This window comes from Streptopelia decaocto (genome assembly GCF_964273445.1).
Source record: "Streptopelia decaocto genome assembly, chromosome: 1".
Classification (NCBI taxonomy): Eukaryota; Metazoa; Chordata; class Aves; order Columbiformes; family Columbidae; genus Streptopelia; species Streptopelia decaocto.
Genome location: NC_138663.1, coordinates 137496697 through 137518068, shown reverse-complemented (window position 1 = coordinate 137518068; position 21372 = coordinate 137496697). Strand labels below are relative to the sequence as shown.

Here is a 21372-nt window from a genome sequence, read left to right as displayed (position 1 = left end):
CTATGAAACTCGCTATGGAAGAGAAAAAAAAGCCTGTTTACTTCTGATTATTTAATACCCAACAAGAAGGGAGTCACAGCAGGAAGAAATTGATATTTTCCTCAAGCTATATCAGCATTTTAAAAGGAAGTAAGTAGTCAAGAATATGTATCTTCACTGAATGCACTGCACCACGTCACCAGCAGTGGAATATATGTGCAGCCATTTCTACAGATTTCTCTTTTCCCAGCTAGCAGAGACGCTCATGACATTTGTCACCACCAGTGAGCTACTCACAAGTTTTGTAGCATTTCTGCACACAAACCAGTGTGGCCTCTAGACTCCTGAAACCTATGGCAGCTTTTAATAGCCCTTTAAAGGAGATTCCAGCAATCAGGTACTGCACCTTTACCACTACTGACACCCACTTACTCCAAAGGGCTGAGATAGGAGCAAGCCTGGTACTCCTCATCTGCCTTGGGAAGCCCTAGCTTGCTCAGAGGGGAAGGGTTTAATAGAAGATACTGAAATGTACTGATTTAGTCCTGACTATCCTGTGTCAAAGGGCAGGACAGTGCTGAAAGCAAGGAGAACGTGGCAGCAGGAGGCGGTCAGGACCACAGGGTTATAGCAGTGACTCTTCTAGGTAACTCCAGTCAGAACACGGGTGCAAATGATGAGCATCCCAGGTTACACACACAGTTTAGCTAAAGACAGCAGGTGCCCTTTACCACTACTGACACCCACTTACTCCAAAGGGCTATAGGAGCAAGCCTGGTACTCCTCATCTGCCTTGGGAAGCCTTAGCTTGCTCACAGGGGAACCCCTCTGCATCTCCCATTTTTGGGAAATGAAACAATACCAAATACTGAGAAGGCTAGAAAGATAGAGATATTGTGGATTTGTGCCCCATCTCCTGTGTTATCTTTGTGATGAATAAGTCATCTCCTCAGAAAACAATAGGTGCTCCAGCTCCTGGAAAGGAGCTCACTGCTGTTGAAACGCATTGCGTTGTTACGGCAAGTCAAGCTCTAGAAGCGACACAAAAAGATAACGTTGGAACATGAAGAGAAGACCTGAAGTGAGTTGTTATGGAAACTGGATTCTCACAAGCTCACACCCCTGAATGAGGCCTTTTCCCTTACATCGGTTTGTCGAAAAGCCCAAGATGCACAGGAGTTGCTAATGACCACAGCCCTGTTACCTCACCTCGCATTCACTCTACTGTTTTCTCCCAGTTAATCCAACGTGGCCCAAGCACCTCCAATGGTGGGAAGGGACTCAGGACTTCAGCAATGCCACAGGACAGAACAGGCTGGTCCCTTTGGCACTTCTTGCTTGGGAAAGCTGGTGCTGGTAGTAGCAGGTTTTAATTAAAAAAAACAAAACAACCAACCAAACAAAAAAACAAACAACAATGCCCACGGCAATATATACTACTTTACTGTCAAACTTCAAAGTTTCAGAAAAATCAAAACCACATGAAGAGGAATAGTGGCAAGACCATACGTTAATAGCCTCAAGCCCATCTTTGACAGTGTAAACATATAGGATGGTGATTAGATACTTTATCTGAGTTATGTAGCGCCATTTTATATGCTCCAGGTCATCTCATTTGACTTCTGCTGGCCTTTCCAACAGCACACAGCTCTCTATAGTTGACATTCACCACTACAACATTGCTCAGGATCAGACACACTTCCAGAACTCTCAGGCCCCCATTCCCCTGAGCAGCTTGTTATATTCTTGCTACTCCAGTTTTCAACACCAAGCTAAAGGAGGTGAAGGGAGGCACATGCACACCTGGAAGGAAACACAAGTGTTTGAAAACATGCTTGCTGCCACCCAAGAAACCACTGCCAGGAGGAAAAGTTTAGAACATGTTCTGTGCTTTCCTAACCTGTGTTTGAGGGCAAGAAGAAGAAACAAGCAGCAGTATAAGGTCTCTTGCCAGCGCAGTATCCCCTACTTCTGCAGCATGCTGTCTGGAACGCAGGGCAATAGCAGCAACATCTGCTACAGTTAAGAATGCAAACAAATTTCTCTGTTTTCAGCCACTCATAGTTTGCCAAAATTTTCATCTTCAGAGCTGAAATTTTCTAGATTGGGCCAGTATCCAACAGTAATTATATTTTGAAAGAACATGGCAAAGTTACTTAACCACTACAGAGCACTGTGGAATGGCATTCATTACTATTATTTGAAAGTCCAGACAGGCAGAATTAAGTAGCTTTAAACTCCATAAAATTTAGGTCTGAGAGTTAAAAATCCAGAAGCATCTGCCAAGGGATTTCAAATGTGCACCTTTTAGCAAGTGTTTGTACACCATTCTGTTTACAAGGGCTCCAAATTAGCATTAAACCTCAAGGATCCACTGAGAAGAAGTTGGGGGAGGAAGGGCTAACAATCCTGTAACCAGCCACTATCTGGCAAAAATAGCATGTAGGGCATTTTGCCAACTGACTGCTAAATTAAATTGCACAGGTGGGTAGTGTAAGAACTTGGAAAAACTTTAACAAATGTGAGTACAAATTTCAGTAACGGCTCTGTAAGACCTTTCATCTAAAAGCATTATTCCACGAGCAGCCAAGCAGATCCAGAAAGTCGCTGAGCCCAAAGAGGGAAGACTTGCTCCCCACTTCTCTCTTTACCCCTGCTCTTAGCTGTAAAGCTCTGAGTCCTTCCTTGCACCAGCTCAAGGGCTTGCTGGACCTACCTTTCAAACAACCAATTTTGCTCACTAACCAACCTGAAAAAGAATGGTGCTTTTATGTACTGGGTTATGACTTGAATGAACTTGGGAAGGGACCTACCAAGCATCAGAACATGTAGAAAGTAGATGGCAGGAACATGCACTGGGAAGAGGCACACCCTCAGTCTACTGCTGGTAGAAGCTATTAGAAAGCATCCCCCAGCTGGAGCATCCTCACTCCAAGTCTCTGCAAGCTGTAAATTTGTAAAGCACCCAAGACCCCCAAAGGGAAGACCCAGTCTTATCATACAAGAGCATAAATCCCTTTCTAGTAATCAGCATTAGAAAGACAGTCTTGTCTTTGATGGGTCTAACCCACAGTATATAAACATTTCTGCAACAAAAGGATGATATAATGGCACTATAGAAAAAGTTGCACTGGTAAGTATAATGCTGTGACATTTGTAGTCTACAGGTGAAACTTCCAGACTCCAAGATGTCAATACATAGCCTCTTTACACTCAATTAATGCTTACTGTCATGAGTCTGACCATTTTGTCAGCAGCATTCTTTTGGTATCTAGAAGATGAGGGAGAGAAATAATTGGCTTTAATTAAGTCACAGGAAAAATAATCATTTTTTCCATCTTGGAAGACAGAAAAGGTGGGAAAGGGAAATGTGCTGTAGGTTTTGCAAATTTTCCTTGCATAAGGTTACTTACTACACTCTGAGGCATGCTATTTATTAACTGCAGACAATGCATTCATGAGGTTACAGAAAGTACAGGATGGGTGAGCAATGTCTACTGGTTGACTTGCATGTTCTCTAAAAGAGTCCTGAAATTTCCTTTATATGGTGCATACGGTTGTAGGGGTGTAAACCACAAGAGAAAATGTAATGCATCTAATGAAGAAGCTAAAGTATAGATGCTGTAAACTGGACAGTCTTCTCTACTGAATCAAAACTTCAGGGTTTTCTTTTTTGTTTTTTTTTGTTCATTTGTTTTTGTTGTGGGCTTTTTTGTTTGTTTTTGTTATTCCCATTCTACAGTGGTCAAACCAAACTATGGATAATGATCTCCATACATAGGCACCAACTTAGCCATTTTTCCAAGGTAGTTTTGGCAAATAGAGAAGGGGGAAAGGTTGATAAATATGCTCTGTGCTGTTCAGTATAACTCAACAGATACGGTGGAAGGCAGGCCAGCCACACTCGCAAGAATATTCCATGTACACTGTTGCAGTGACTGTCAGATGTGCATCTTCACTAGCTTACAGCCTGCCATGGTGTCTGCCTAACCACAGATGCTGGAACTCAGTGTGCAAGATCTGTGCTGCTCAGCACCCCAAGATCAAGCTGCAAATACATCTCGCATTTTACTGAAACACTGACAAGCGTTACACTTCTTTTCTTTCTGCTACCAAGTTACTGGGAAATCACAGCATTACTCAGCACAGCATAGGAGCCCTCTGAGATTTGTCATCTTGCTTTATGTGACTGTTCTATAACACTCTACAAAAGAACGCATCAAGAAACCTAGTTTGGTTCTTGCAGAGGCTTTAAGTTTGGCAAATGGCGTTGAAGGAAGCCTATGCTGTATGATGTCTGCTCCAGCAAATCTGCCTATTTGTTCCATGTAAGCAGGTACCTGGGACCACATAGAGCCCTTGTTGACTTCCATGGCTTTCCCACACAGAGCAACTGGCAGGATTGTGACCTCATTTTGCATAGCGGTTTGATTCAGATACTCCCAAGAGTGCTCACAGTCATTTAAACTAGTTGTAATAAGTAATTTAAGATTGATTTTAATTAAAAAAAAAAATATATATATTTTTTCAGAGTGAAGCACAGTCAGAAAACGTCAGTGTAACACCTTCCCTCATACTCGTAACCACAGTCTCCTGTGCATGCACATTTTGATGCAGCTTTGTTACACCTTTTTTTATACCCCAGCCCCCACCACATTCAGTCCATGGGATGTCTGGGACTTGCTGAATGAGCAGCTATTCAGTATTTCTTTTTCCTCTCATTATTCATTGTGTGGCCTTACATCTTATTTATCATACACTATGCCTGTCACTGAACAAGGCAGAAATCCTGCAATAAGAACAGCTTGTGAGCATTTAAGGACTGTATTGTAATTCTGGTATTTCCTGACTTCTGTGCATTTAATTTCACTGTTACTTTAATCCATGTGTTTTGTGTTGAATTCCATTGCCTTTTTAAAAAATAAAAGTGGATAAACAAAAAAACTCCTTCATGAGCAACACATTGACAGACAGCAATAGAGCATTTGTCTTTTATAAATGGGCAATTTAGTGCTGTGGAAATAATTGATTTTTTGGTTTGCTAGCAAATCAAAATAAGAGTTATTTTTGGGTTGCCCTTAAAAGGCATACAAAAAAAGAGTCTTCTCTAAGTTAAAAAGCAAAAATAAACAGATGAAGCCCCCAAAGTAATTTGTCTGAATAAACTGAACTGTTGCACTGGGAATAGATTGCTCTCTTTTAGGATTTCTAACACTTTCAAAAATAAAGTTTTCATTCCTTTCTGACTTTTAAAAATAAACCCTCAAAGTTTTACCTTGATCACCTTTCTACTTCCTTGAAATTAGTTCTTTCACTTCTCCATGCCCAGCCCCACAAAGATCTTGTCACAATTTCAACTTGAGTTTGTGATTGTTTCAACTGACTTTAAGTTGTTGTACTTTTGTAAAAAGCTGTTCAGAAAAAGGGAGAAGGGAGGGTTGGGTTGCCCACCTCCTGCTTTAAAGCAATTGACTGGACAGAATCTCCCACTGCTTCTGCTCTCACCTCTTCATCACTATTTATAAACTAAATGCATGAGTGCGGCTACACCTCACACAGAGTTAATAGCATAAAGGCCACACGATGCAATGAATTAATGTGATTACACAGTGGGGTAGGGCTGGGGCAGACAGGCAGCAAACACACAAGATTTGGCCCCAGCCTTACTGTGCATGGTTGGTGGTTATCTCGCAGGATGAAGGCCTGAAGTACTCAATTACTCAGGAAAACAAGATATTGTTATTTATGTTACAATAACCCATTAGCCACAGATAAGGTCCTGTTGTGGCAACCACTCCACACGTAGAGACTCCCTGCCTGGAAACAGCCTGTGAGCTGCTCAGGGTAGATCAAGACTGAGAGAGACTCAGAGACACAGAGGTTGCCATGTGCCCAGAAGGACACAATATTCATTAGCAAGTCCAGACCCCTCTGTTCAGGAGCCTCTAACTCAGCTCTTTGAGCCACTTAAATTGTGGAGGGAGATTTGACAAAATAGGAAAACATACCTTTGCTTTCTTGCATGAGACAAGTACACACAACTCCCATTTCACTTCATCTTTGCATGATTATTTTCAAGGTCTACTAAAACGCTGGACAAACAGCTGCTCAGAGAAGGTTCACCGCAGCTTTGGTAAGCAAGTGCCCAGGACTAGCAAAGGTTCTACTGTTGTTTATGCTGGCATTGTGCTGCCAAGATTCATGGGCACATTTTTCCCAGTAGCTTAAACACCAGGCAAATCATCATTTCTGTGCACCTTAAAACATTTGAAAACTAAATCCACTTGCAAATCAAACAGTAAATGACAAGTTTTTAAATAGCTGTAAATGCAAATATTATTGTTATTTTTAGATGTGATGGTGGAGTTGGGGAGTGTTTATCAGTTTCCCCACCCCAAATCCTGTTCAGAACCAGACAGGTATGCTCAGTTTCCCTCTTAAAAACTGCAAGCACCTTAAAGCAGAGCAGTCTAAGTGCAATCCGTTATCTACTGAGCATGGTTACAGCGAGCTAGATCCTGCAGAGAAGATGATACCAACAGTATTACTGCTTCCATACTTAAGTGGCTATGTGTGAGATAGCTCAGATTTTTCTGCATCCTTTGTCTTCTGTCCCAGGAAGGTTTATTATCTTGGGTAGAGAGCTGCCTGAATGCCTGGGACCAGCTCAGGCTTGGAGCCAGCCTAGCTGCATTTGTATGGCATCAGAGGTATTAAGTTCTGTCAAACCTAAGCTGGTCTGTGCAGATCACATGTGGTTGCCCTTGCACCTGAGCAACCTGTTTTATCTACAAGATGTGTTGCCTGGGAATGAATTATTCAGCTTTAATCGATTTTTTTTCCCCCCAAAGAGAAATATCTTTTATTTACAGTTTATCTGAAACACTGAATTTTCTTGCCAAGATGCTCCACCATAGATACCCACAAATGCTTTTAGTCAATGTCATTTCATCCTTGCCCCTCCCTTGTTTTCTTAGAATAATTAGGAGAATGAGATGTCAATAAAAATGTCAAAGTATTTTGAGGTAAAAATGTTTATTTTCTTAAAAAATTGAAGCAGAAAATTTTGATTCTTCAATTTGACGGAAGAGGGGTTGAGGCTAAAATACTTCACAAATCACTTGGGTCAAACAGAATACTCATTTTTGCTAAATGAAGTATGCAACTAAAATCTTATCCAGCTCCATTTGAAATTTAGCATTTAGAGTGAAAATGCGTGTACAACTTCAGCTTTACGCGTAGGTGCGTGCCTCACCAACAACAAATTGAAGAGAACAGGGCACAAAGACACTGTACTAAATTGCATACTGCAGCCTCCAATTTTGTACTTTCAGATATTTATGGGTAGCTGCAGAGTTGTGCATGCACTCATTTTTCACATGCAAATGGTCATTTGCACATCCAGATATGCCTGAAAAATTAAAGACTGGTTTGAGCACTGAGAAATACAGCTCCTTCCTGTACTGAATAAAAGCATTAAGGCATCATAGAAAAGGGAAGGAGGAAATTCAGAAGCATTATGAGAGACACAAGAAATATTTAAGAGAGAAGCTGAAAAGAGATGAAAATTTGCAAAAGCATCTCTGTAGGTTTGGAAATTTTCCTTCAGTTAGGAATAGCCTCAGAAACAGAGATAAGCAAAACAGGATAATCCAGTTGAAAATATGCCCTTGGCTTCTCACATAGTCTCTTAAAATGAGGATGAACCCATGTGGCTGTTTGAATGAACACCCTTAAACACATTATACCTTCGTATTAATGAAGCTACTGAAAACAAAACACTTGGACGACACGTTTCAGTGCACCAGCACACATGCAGCCACCCCTGCCACCCTGCAGGCTGGTTTAAGGAAAAGGCAATGGCCTCCACTCATTGTCAGTGAACCCACACTGATTTGCAACTGCTGGACTTACGGACATAGATTTTGGCACTCATCTCATCTCTCATACCCCACGGTTTGTGGAGAAGTGGGTGTCGTGTTCCATGAAACAAAGACACCAGCATCCAAAAAAAGCAGGTAGAGGTAGCATACTTGCAGTTTTGTCAGGAAGGAGCAAAGGACCATTTGAAATTTGGGGCCTCTTCCCTCCCTCCCTCCTTCTCCAGCTCATTCAACACATACTCCCTCAAAATGCAAATACACTTGTACACCACCTTAGTTCCTTCCACACATGACATGACATCAAATTGACAGAGCTGTGACTATTTGACATCCAAGCCGATAACAGAACAGCACTTTTGAGCAACACTTGAACAATAGGCAAGAAATGTGGCTTCCATAAATGAGTGAATTTACAGCTTGCTGTTCGAGAAATAAATAAACCATTACCCACAAAGCGTAATTTGTCTTTGAAGTATGTCACCTGTCACTAAAGGTTAAATAACTGTCAACTGCTCTTGCGAGGCTGGCGGGGGTAGGTTGTAGCTTTGCAACTTCTTATAGCTTTAAACGGGGACTGTGCAGTTATAACCATCCTGCTTTAAGGAATACAACACCACTGACTGTTGGCAGAGGGAAATGGATCACCTACTATATGCCTGTTATTGGCTCATTGTCTGTTATGATTTCATGGAGGAAACAGGTAAAAATAAAGGGCCAGCTACTGTGACTATCAGGACCAGATGCAAGAGACATGGGTTCCAGATCTGGGAGTCAGCTCATACAGGAAAAGCAAAGGTTGTGACATTAGTCTATACCTTTGTTCTCCATCCATGAAGTGGGGACAACAGGCACCCCTCAGTTCCCCAGGGCATCATGAGCATCAAAACAGGACAGAAGATTCATAGTTCAGACTACAAAAGGAAGCAGGGGTAGGCAAATGCAAGCATACAGAGAGCACTAGGGAGTCCACCAGTGAAGATTCAAATCCTACACAGTCTATTCACAAGCCATTGAAGGAAGAGATGGCATCTTCTCTCCTTTGCTTTTTTTTTTTTTTTTCCTCCTGGCTAGGAAAAAACCTGTCCCTAAAGTTTCAGATTAGGTAACTTTTTTCGCTCCTCGCTTTCTCCCAGTTCCAGAAGGAAGACACCAGTGTAAAACCCTGAGCCACATAGTAGGGCAGCGAGCTTACTGATGGAATGGGAGCCATCAGAAAACATGCCAGGTGTTCAGACAGTGAGCTGAAAAAGTACATGCTTCTAGAAATAAGAGACAGCATGTGAACTTGGTAGCCTGTCATTTCCCACAGAGCCTGGCAAGGACAGGGAACTGGGCAGAAATCACTTGCAAAGTCCCTCAGGCATCAGTGAAAAGTGATGGCAACCTTGTCAGACAGGTGATGCTGCTTGCCTTCTCCCTTCTGTAGGGAGCACCCACAGATTTTTCAAAATGAGAAATCATTACTACACAAGGGAAGATCATTTTTATATTCTTGGTATGGGTAGGGTTTTGTGCCTACACAGACACACAAGTCTCTTGAGGCCTGGGTACACATATGTACCACAGAAGTTTCTTCAACCTGTAGTTGGCTGATCAGACTCTCAGGACTCAGTTGCGCGCTTTCCCCAAATCCTCCCCAGAGAGAAGAGACAGCAGGAAGAGTTAAAGCCTCATCTCGATAGCCATTAGTCATACAAACATGGCAAAGCGGTCTGTTACTGCTGTTCTTTAAAACCCCTCTTAGGCTGAGAAACATTCAAATGTGTTTTTTTCCGCCGAAGCTCAACTGCATTCCAGTTTTTGCCCTGCAAAGCAGGGTCTCAGCAGGAGCTCCCTTCCTTCTCTGGAGGGCTGCTGTACATCCCAGAGGACCACTGGCCATTCTTTGCCCCCATTTGAGAGTTACTGAAGTCTAAAGTCTGACCCACAGATAACCACAGGTTGACAACAGAGCCCCAAGAATATTGCGAAACAGATCTCCCTTTTTTCAAACCTCTCCACTCAGCTGTTTTTCAAATTCAAAGTGTCCATATGGCTAATCAGCATGAAGGGCTTACTGTGAGAGTAAAAGGATTGCCAGCATCCCAGAAGCAGACAGACATTCAATAACAGAAACAGCACTGTGATATCTAGTAACTTCTGAATCCATTTCCTTCTCAAAACTGTATCTCCTTCTCTACTCCACCAAAACTGGAAGTAATGAAAGCTGTATTCCTGATGACATCAGGGGAAGGGAAATTTGTCCCAGTTTGCTGAAAGCACAAATCCCATTTGCATGTTGCATTTGAAGTTTCACACCAGTTCTAAAACCCCGTGCCTTGCTCCCGACATCTCTGCCGTTCCCTAGTAAGGTAGGTCTAGTGAAGTGGAATGAAACCTATCAGGGAAGAGGAGCATGATTTAAGAGGAAGCACAGGTTGTGTAAACGCTACATTACGCTTTTTTATCCAGTAAAACCAACCCTTGCCCTCATGGTGGGTTCTCAACCTGCTAACAACCCTCCACTGGGCTGGTGGCAAGGACTGCAGATGAACACCCTCACAAAGGCTTACCATCCTCTCCATCCTTAATTTTATCTAAGAGTATTTCTAGCTGTTGCAGTGTGGCATCTTGAAGAGTAGCGCTGTATCTCTCTGAAGTCTCCTGTTCTTAAATGGAAGATTAGTACTTAATATACCTTCCCCTGAGGAGCCATCTATGAAGCTTTTAAGGAACCAGAGAGAGGACCTGACACGAGAGGGGGCTCACAGACTGATTCTTTGTCTTAAAACCTTTATCAGAGTTTGTAGGCTCTCAAGCTCAGACACAATGTAAGTCACTTGCCCTTAAAGAGGTCAATTAATAAATTACCCAAACTACAGACAACATCACCTAAGTGCAAAGTTACAAGAATATTCTGTTTTCTATCACTTTTCATGGGCCAGTGGATATGGCAGCACAAAAGCATGCATTTCAATGCAACAAGCTCTGTATTCTTGAAGAGATTTGTTCTCTTCCTTTACAAACCCTTCCAGTACCACCCAGCTGGAGAGAAATATGCGTGCAAGTATTTGGCACCTTTCCTCTCACTTGACAGCCAAGAGAAATCCAGAGGCCACTTCCTCAGCACCCTGACAACCCCACAGGGATGGGATATTCATTTCCATTCCCATGCCAGATGACAAGCAAGTTATAAATTGTATTCAATCCTACCATCCCTTGTTTATCCACCATGACAGTCTTCTCTGGATCTTGTGTGGCTAGGAGCCCAGAGGGCATGCATGACCTTTTTCAAGCTGTTCTAAGTTGTCATAAGCTCTTCTGCCCCCTTTTCTATTTTCCATCATTTTATTCATGCCCTGCCCTTATCCCTCTCCCTCTATTGCTCCAACATCCCTTTACTGCAGTCTTCTTAGAACTTTATCTTCTCCTGTCTCCCTGCCCATGAATTACAGTCCCTCTTACTTTCCTCTCTTTTACTTTTCTTGTTCCCTTTGATGGTGTCTTTTATTTCTCTCCTCCATTTGTTGAGCAGGCTAAGCCTTCACCCAGACACCCCATTAACCCAAACCTCCTCTGACTTGCTGCAGTGTTGAAAACAGATGAAAACAGGGCTCTCCTTGCTACCTTCTCCCTCCCTGCTTTCATTTATCTTTGCTTCTTCATGCTTTTTACCTCTTCCCCCCTCTCTCTCTCTCTCCCCTTTCTCCCTTCAGGCACATCATTTTACCTAGTCTTCACTTGATCTGCTGTCATTTTTTGAGCTCCCTGTTTTGCTCATCTTCCAATCCTCCATCAGCACTCTCTGAAAATTAAGGTCAGAGATAAGTCCTTTGCAGCTACCCCAGTGCTGCGTCAAACTGAACATCACTTACATCCAGAAATTTCCTTTCAGGGCCACCTCGCAGGGTAAACTAAGACATCTTGCATTTCTTGCCAAGGTCTGAGTTGCTGAACTAGTAGAGAGACAGAATTATTTATAGAGGCAGCTTATTGGGATATTATTTAGATGATGGCTCAACATCTCAAAGCCAATCCCTCCAATATTCCAGGTGGTAATGAATAAAAAATAGGGGGGAAGACAGACATGACAAACCCTATAGGTGGGATTTGGACTCCAACAGTGAGATTTGGCTAGTTTTCCCTCTCACACAGATAAAAGAAAAAAAGGTTGTCAGAATCTTTGATTTTCAGAAATATGGGAAGCTGTGTTTATGGTAAACATGAAAACTATCTGATTCTTTGACTTCCTAGTGTCAGAGCTGTCAATTTCTAAACAATTAGGCAACTCACTGGTGAGTGGTGAAACTCGCAGGTTTGTATTTAGTTGTCTCATTATATAGCAAGACAGGAGAAAACGGACTAATACCAGACTTAGCAAAAGAGTTTAGGATTGCAATGCCTCTGATAACCCTCATTGTACAGCTGGAGCAGGACCATTTTTGAAGTAGCAATGTGCAGATGACAATACATAAAAAAGGCCATCACAGGCACAATAACCAATTCTGCAGGAAGATTGTGTTCATACTGAAATGAGGCAATTCCACCTTTACCAAAGCAGTGCTGACACCCACTACAAGAACACATTAGGGTTAGGGAGTTTGTTGCAGTTACCTAGCATGAGGAAAGACTGAGATGTTATAGGCATTCAGAGCAGACAAAAATTTGGGAACCGTGGATGAAGAAAGCCCTTAATCCTATGCAGGGTACGACAGAAATTACATCTCATCAGTAGGAGGAAGATAATGAGTTTCATGGATGCCATTTCCAGAGGACTTGCAGAACTGCACAGTAAGAACATTAAAACATGTGCAACAGAACTGCATCAAGCCCAGCTTCTTGAAAGTCTGTTTGTTCCTGAGTAAAAGTAGTGACTGAAGCTTTCACCACGGCTGCATTTTCTCCTGCCACAACTGTGGCACCCAAACCAGCAGAACTCACTTTGCAGCTTTTCTCTGTGGCATCATTTCAAATACCTATATAGCTGTTTTCTTAAAGAAGATGATAAAAACCTAATCACCTAATTTTGACAGCTCTCATTGAAATCAGCCAATGTGTTCAAACAGTGAATGAAGCAAAACAAACAGGAACCAAAACACACACAATATGGTTTCCTAAGTTTCCTTTTATTACGGGACTAAAAGGCACAGTGTCAGAAATAAGACATATGGAAGGGTAGTTATTGTACCAAATTGAGAAGCAGCACAGAATTCCTAGCAAAAGGATGGGATCATAACTCAACAGGCATTTCTGATGGCAAAATGTGGAGAAAAGGCAAAAAGGGAAATCAATAGGATATTGTATTACCTGGCTATAAAGTATTCAAGAAGGATAGACTGGGGCCAAGTTTTCTTCTAGCATAACTCCAATGGCTTCAGTAGAGTTATGGCAGTAAAGACGCTGGTCTTCCAATGCAGAGACCATTAGAATAGCAATAGAATCAACTCCCACAGTATCCAGTGACATGACATCACCACAGGCAGAGAGTATTAGTTCAGCATCTGTCTTGACAAAAATACCAAGCTAAAAACATACTTCAAAGTTATAATACAAGCTTTCTGTTAAAAAAGTGCATATTCAATAATGATGAAGGAAATCAAAGAGCAAAAGAAGTCTAATGTAAAGTTACCTGACCATCCACAGGAAGAATAAAGTTAAAAGAAGCAATTTTAGTTTAAGTGCTTCTTGAAACTGTCAGTTCTAGGTTACAAGGAGAATTGAAAATTGGTTTTCCATTATTTCAGACAAGTTAAAATGAAAGTAATTATCAACAAGCTAATGTATACCAGTGACCAGAATATCATCCAGTTCACATTCTTAAAACAGCAATCAAAACAAAATCTAAGGGTCTTTTAGATGCACAAGGTACTAACACTTAATCAGAAATCAGCAAGAGAGAGTAAACACCAAACACTTCCATTATGCCTGAAGCGCAGGGTAGTACATTATATCAGACTTTTTTTTTCCTGTATGTGCTAATTATTTGTAAAAGTAATAAGGTGAAAAATGTTTCAGAAGTACTAAGATGTGTCTAGTTTAGATTGTAGAACAGAACTCTTCTGAGGTCTCTGATCAAGCAGGGTGCACCCCCAGCGTAACAGCAGATCAATCCCCTGTTGACAAATGGGAGGTAATACAGTCGAAAACACAGTTTGAACTGTTCGCACGCTGACAGCTGCAGCCAGGATTAGTTGTGACCGCTCAGGGAAGAGACCTGGGTGTCACTGGGGACAGCTCAATGACAGTCTGATCAATATGCATAGGCGGTAGAGGAGGGTGAGGAAAAGCAAAAGAAAATGCATGGTTGATGAATGTACCCTAGTACATTCTAGTACCACCATACAAATCAGGGGTATGGTCTCATTTACAATGCTACATTTGGTGCCAGCCAACAATCCGCCTCCCTCCGTGGTACCATACAGTTAAACTGTCAGGGATCAAAACAACAGAAGCAACAGACAAATACGATTACTGCCTGCATGAGGCCACAGATGCTTCCAAGGACAAAGTTAACTTTCATCCTAGTGGGACAGATGCCTTTGCTATGGAACACAACTTAGGGACTCCCTATGGCCTCATCTTCAAAGGCAAGCTGAACCCTGAGTCCTAACATCCCTAGCAAGAAAATACTAAGTTCCCACTCAAAGATGACCAAATAAGGAAGCAGAGTGATTCCAATATTCATTAATAAGGCTTCAAGCACACAGAGTCAGCTGAGGCCTGATCGCTGCCAGTGGAGTTAAACAGTCTACATTGACCCAGAGAGGCAGGAAACCACCCTGGTGCTGCGTGTCTGCGGATTTTCATTCCTGTTTCCGAGGCATCAAGCACACCTTTATACGAAGAAGGAACAAAGGATTGGTAACGCAATGTGCAGAGCTCATCTTGTGTAGGGCTGGAGGTCGCAATGAGCGTGGACAGAGCATGAAATAAAGCTCTTCCTGTTCTTTAAATGGAGAAAGTTGCTCCTCTCCACTTGCCTGTTTTAAGACTGGAAAGAAGGTGAAGAAAACATCCTCCTCAGGACTGAAAATGACCTTTTGACCTCCCAAGTGTGGCACTTGTTTTCAACACTGCTGCATCTTCTTTTTGCTTAGTGATATCCTCAGAAGCAAGTTTGCTGCCATAAAAGAAATTGCTGCAGCTGTAAATAGTGATGAACACTGAATATTCTTTAGAATTTCTGGAAATCTCTTGTGTCACGCCCATGACTGCACTCTAATTATCCAATTAGGAAGCAGGAAGAAGGAGCACATGGCTTATTGTGTCCAGCCAGATCTTACACACAGCACTCAAACTGAATATCAAACAAATTGTTCACAAATTAGTGAGACCAAATTTATTCACAGAAATTCTTTGAATAATCTCAAATAGCAAATAAATTGAGGGAGGGAAAGAAATGATGATGTTCTGCTTATCAGCAATTCAGGGACATGAACAGGAAGCTGAGTTTGCCAGACAACTTCTAGAAGTTGTTTGAATTTTCACTATAACAACAAGTATGTGAATTTGACTGAGTACTACAGATTTTTGAAGTTTAGTGAATAACAACAGGCTCAAATATGGTCAAATTTAAATAAAGACAGAATGCTTCCAAAGCTGTCATGATTTTTCACTCTCCATGCATATTATTGCTGCTGACTATGCAGTCAATGAATGGTACCAGAGAAGGAACCGGCTTGTTCAAGACAGACTATGATTGCACACAACTTTTAAAAGTTTGGTTTATTTTATCTTCCTCCTCTGACAAATCCACTGATTGGTGAAATCGGTGAATTTTCCCAAATATCTTTTTGGTAAGCCCTTGAAGTTCTCAGTTTTCCATTTTAGTCTTAACATTTTTGAGTCATTTTAAAAAATTCAGTATTTTCAAGAGAGGTGATCAAATAATCATGGAAGCCTTCAGTTTTCTGAGGCTCTCATATTAGGTGAGCATCTAACACAAAGCTCTGGGAAACTGTTTTAACTCTATGCACTCTTTTCACCAGTTTGTCACGAATCTCCCAGCAGTATTTTCCCTCACCTTATTTAGTTCTGAAAATAAGAGGAAAAGTTATTTCTGCAGGAATTGATTTTACTGAAAGAAGAAGATCCAAGGAAAAATGCTAATAAAAAAAAAAGCTGTTTCTTTTCTTTTTCTAGGATAGGAAAGAGAGAAATAGAAGTGCATGACGAAGTCCTCTAATGACCAATTCCTTTTGTTGCCATAAACGCTGACAGCTCTCCAGCCCCACACAGACACACACTTGATCTCATTAGATACTGCTCAGATGCGCATTCTAACTGCATATTTCAGAAGAGATGTACACCCTGGTTGACAGGCAATACAGGAGAAGGCGGAATATTTCACCAGTCACACACACAAATCTGCTTTCCTGTAGTAGGGACAGAATACATGATACCATGACTGTTCCCAATACAATTTCATTACCACTAATTGCTTCTACTGACTATTAAAAAAATGCACGGATAGCACTCAACAGTGCCCCTTTTCTCTGCATGCACATACACCTACCAGACCATGACAGTGCAGCCTCCATTTACTCACCAAACTTCTCATACAGATATACAAGCCAGTCTTGCACATCAAAATACACACCTCAAATCACAGCATAATGCTTATTCTATCCTAGTGGTTAAAACACAGCTCCCTACTTTAAATAGCTGTGCAATTTTTAAAGATGGCCAGGTTATCTGTGATTTTTGTCTCCTCTCTCTCTCCCCACTTTCATATGTGTATTTTCAAAGTCTGCCTTGAAAGAGCTAAAAGTGATCTCATCTTTAATGAATTAGAGCTTACCACTTTCTGATAATTAAGCTTCTCTAAGGAGTGTCAGGGTGGGCAAACAGCTTCATGGAATAGCCAATAATCACTAGTCACTGCTAAAAATCTTGCTTATACTATATGAAACATGAAATAGCTAGGAATACAAGGAATACAACTAGGAATTCAACCCATAAAGCCTTCTTTGTGTGACTGAGAAGCCACAGAAGTGTTTTGAAAGGCTTGAAGGAAGAGAAATTATTTTAACAAAAGCAGGAAAAAAAAAAAGAAAAAAAAAAGAAAAAAGAAAACTTGAAAGGGAACAGAAGTTCTGAAGTGTGTGGGGGTGGGAGAAGTCTTCAGTGCTAGGAACACCAAAGAGATCTCTAACTCAAAGCTACCAGAATAGCTTAAACAAGTTGAGGTGGCTGTGGCTTGATATTCTCACTTCAGCAGTGACTGTAGTTTGTTGCCCCAGGGGACTGCACCATGGATCTAACTGGACTGTGGCTTAATTTAGAGAAGAGCTAGAGGACAGTTGCTCCCTATATCCCAAAAAGAGCAGTTCAACTTCCAGGAGGCTATGGACCTGTGCTTTCATGCCCTAGCTTACTGGGAAGGAAACTGTGGCTTACCTCTCCTAATTAGCACCCCAAAGGGACACAAAGAGGAGGAAGAGGGCCCATGTTTACTGTGTGTGAACTCCCAGATAATCACTGAAGGGCCAAGATGAGAAAGGGGTCAGCAGCCCCTCAGCTGTGACAGCATCACGGCTTGAAATTCCAATCTCCTCCCACTCCCCTGGGGTAGTTTATGAGCCATTTTGGTTAGCGAACATTGGCTCCTAAAATTAATGAGCGTGTCTGTTTTCAACATACGGTCAATTGCTGATTGTTCTGATCTGGCGAGCTAGGCTGATGAATACGTACCACCCACAGACAGAGAAAGAGCTGGGCTTTCCTGCCATGCATTGAGAAATTGAAAGAAGAAAAAGAAACAGCAGCAAAAAACCTAAGCCAAATGACAAAGGTACATCAGGGTGAGTTTGCATCCAAAAATGCACTTAATAGGGACCTGAACTATAAGAAGATGCCTTCTGCTACAGCTAAGGTTTTACTGAACACTTAGATCTGGTCATTTCCCTTTTTTTTCTGTAACCAAAACCGGATCCCAGGTCCTACTGGCCTTCACTGAATGTCCATTCACAACCATAAAAAGGCATCTCCTCCTCACTTGCTCACTCATGGGAATAGGTAACAATTCTCACACACTGGTCAACTTGTCCTCACTTACAGTAACACCCAGCCACACCTGACATGTCCCACTTCATGCTGGTGCATACTCAGCTACCTGATTCCCCAGGGAAGTGGCTCAGCACAGCTGGAGGCACACATGCACATGGCCATTTCACAAAGTGACCACATGCACTACCTGCACAATCATGTTAGACAGCAGGTGCAGCTAGTCAACCCAAAATGTCAAGTAATAAAAGCTCTGATTAAGAATAAAATAAAAGAAAAAGGCCAAACACCCCTTGCCAGTCATAAGACATGCTGTCCGCCAGTAAATTAAAATTTTTATGCCACTGCATATATTGCATGTGCCTGCTGTCTACAGCCATGTGTTCACCTCATGAAAAATACATGAATACCTAAATGGCATTAATAGTGTTTATGAGCCTATCACCTGGGCAGATATTCCCTTTATTGTTCTAATGAAATAACACAGATACACACAGAAAACATAAGTTTCTCAAAAGAAAAAAACACCTGATCTGTATTCTTGAACCCTCCCAACCTGAATTCTTGATGTCCCAAAATGAAAAGAAAATACACTCTGCCAGAAACAGCATACTTCATTTACAGCAAAGCATCTGCCAACCTTGTTATACATCTGTCATGTATACATCAGGCTGGGCTCACAGGAGTGAGGAGACGAACAGGAATTGGGAGCAGGAGGTGGCTGGCAAAAGAGAAGGGAATGGGATAGCAGCATGTGAGGGTGATGGAAGAGAGGACAAACAGGAGAGATGGGAAAGCAGAGAGCAAGAAGGAAAGTTAAAAGGAGGTAAGGGAGAGAGCATTCGATCGATCGCAGAGTCTGTATTAACTCTGTCACAGGGCTCTGATGATCTCTAAACGGACTGAGCTCTGCTCTCGTGGTTTATGATACCAGCAGAACCATTTGATTGAATTACAGTTCTTCAATTGATCGCTCCATATCAGTAATCTTTGACTTCTCTACTCACCAGCCAGGTCCTCTTACAAAGGCAAGCTTTGATGGCAAGGAACACTTTCCTGACATTTTTTAGCTGGAGCAAATCAGTATAAGAGTAGAATTGCTTTCGTTGACATTTCCCAGGGAGAGCAACACGGCAGGTACCACTGCCAGTCCTTGATAGCAATGAAAGGGCAGCCGAGACAAACACACTTGGGTATACAACGTGCAACCCTTTGAACTAGGCAGAGATGAAGGCTGCTTCCAGATAAAATGTGTCTGCACCCTCACGCCATACATCCATTCTTTTCAAGCTGTCCCGCTCACATCCAGCTTTACTGAGCAAGCATTACTACTGCCAAAAGCTACTGCCTTTTTGTGTTTTACTGAGGGGCAAGGACATGCTCGCCTTACTGTTTGGTGATGACAGCATAGAGTGAATTAGTGCAGAGCATAGGAAGCCATCACAGGCAGGATCCCACTGTACCACTGTATTAGGTGCCGCACAAAGACATAAGAGAAACAGTTTCTGCCTGAAGGATTTAATATTCATATGAAAAATCAGAGTTAAAAGATGGACATAGAGATGGCAAACTACACAGAAACAATCAGAACCTTTTGAGCAGTTTGAGACACACTGGTCTGGATGAAATGTTAATCTAAAGCAATTAAAAAGAAAAAAAAAAAAAGCACACAAGTAAACCTTACACTCATTCTCAAACAAGAACCGAATCTGAACTGTCACTTTGATGAGTTTTAAGCTCAAAGCCTAAATATTTAAACTTGAGTTTCTGTCTAACATATTTGTTGCCTAACTTCTGAGCATTCAGGTTTGTGGTGCTTTCAAAAGTAAAATCCCAACATGACAAAACTGCAGAAGATAGCAGAAGTGAAAAAAAACAGTGTCAACTCTGCCCACTTTTACAGGGCACTCTAACTTCTCTTGTTTCCATAGGAGAGGATCAAAGCACAAGGATAAACATTAATAGTAATATATCAACACTGCAAGTGCAGAATGAAACAAGATAGATACTGTTTTACCTGCAGCTGGGACTTCAAACCATCTGAAGTCAGCAGTTCTGAACTGTTGGAGGGGAAACTGCAGGGAAGATGAGCGGAGTGTACTGGACATAGCCACTCGTCACCTTAAACACTGACGCTTGGTGGTTACCAGGTAGCAGAAGATGTAACAATCTCATCATTGTTCTGTGTTAATCTAAGCCAACCTAACTCTAGGCCATTTTCATCTACTTCTGGCCCATTAACTTCTCATCCTTCCAAGTCTAATAAGCATTTTTTTTTTTTTTGTCAGACTGGAACATTGACATTGCTGTATCTGTCTCCATTCCTAATAGCTGACAGGTGGGCAGACAGAAAGATGACAAAAAAATAAACAAACAAACAAAAACCAACCACCCGCACAAAACTGAAGCTTATAATGACAATTCTCAAAACCGGGGTCAAATATTGAGCAATGATGGTTATCAGAGGACAGTTCAGGCACAGGGCACTTCTTTAGACCTGGATCTGTAGCAAAGCAACTGTACTCAGAGGCAGATGCATTGTTTCACCAGAACTCTGCAGCACCTTGAGAAAGAGACATACACCCACAGCTAATATATTCCTAACTTCAGTAGCTGTCTTCTTTTTGGAACTGCCAAGACAAGTGATGCATTGATTTTCCTACAGCTCACCCTGCATGATTGGTATCAAGGCTGCGTAGGCGTCTGGTGAAGCGTTCACAAATTTCTCTGAAAAAAATAAAGACAAAGAAATCCCCAACTGTAATCAAATTTGAGATGTTGAGACCAGTACGAAAACTCCTCCAATAAGGCAGACTCATTCTGTGCAGCCAGAATTGAAACTGAGCCATTACTGAAGTCTCATCCATAGACCGCAGAAAGCACCTGCAATATTATCTGCATATACTCGGGAAAGTAACCTTTGCAGAGGCAGCAACAGCAGGCTAAGTAAAATTTGCATTTTGGAACCAGATAGAGAACCAGGCTGCACAGACATGACAAAAATAAAAAGAAATCTATAGCTGGCCATTGAGATCTCTGCAGCAGTATGGGGCAAGAAGCATATAATTGTCATTTTGGGAGGGCTCATTGATGACTGACATTTTCTGTCAAATCTTTAGGCTGCAACTGCATCCAATTTGGCTGATCAATTGCCATCAGGCTCCTTCCTTTTACATCACACTTGTATTTTGCTCACTGGATTAAAAAACATACACATGCATAACAGAAATAGTTCTGAAGATAAAGACTGGAGACATGAATGTCCAACCATGGGCTCACACTAGGCTCCTGCTCCAATCACCACCCTTCTTTCCTCTCTTCCCCAGAGGAAACCTGCCTCTCATTTATGGATTGAGCTGCCCAAGAGGAAAACAGAAGTATAGAAACTGTCACCCACACATATTAACTAATTCATCTCCCAGAGGCAGAACTGCTCCTTATAGGACATTTAGCAAATGCCACTGTCACTGGGGAAAATCAAGGGCTATGGGGAAGTGTCTACAACCACAGCAGAAACCTGGATGAG

At 41.8% G+C, this 21372-nt stretch overlaps 1 protein-coding gene across 1 annotated transcript in view; it reads right to left on the bottom strand.

The window, feature by feature from the left end:
• The window catches only part of LSAMP (limbic system associated membrane protein), a 1028643-nt gene that overhangs the window by 716152 nt on the left and 291119 nt on the right, over positions 1 to 21372 (bottom strand). The gene's annotated exons all lie outside the window — the stretch shown is intronic.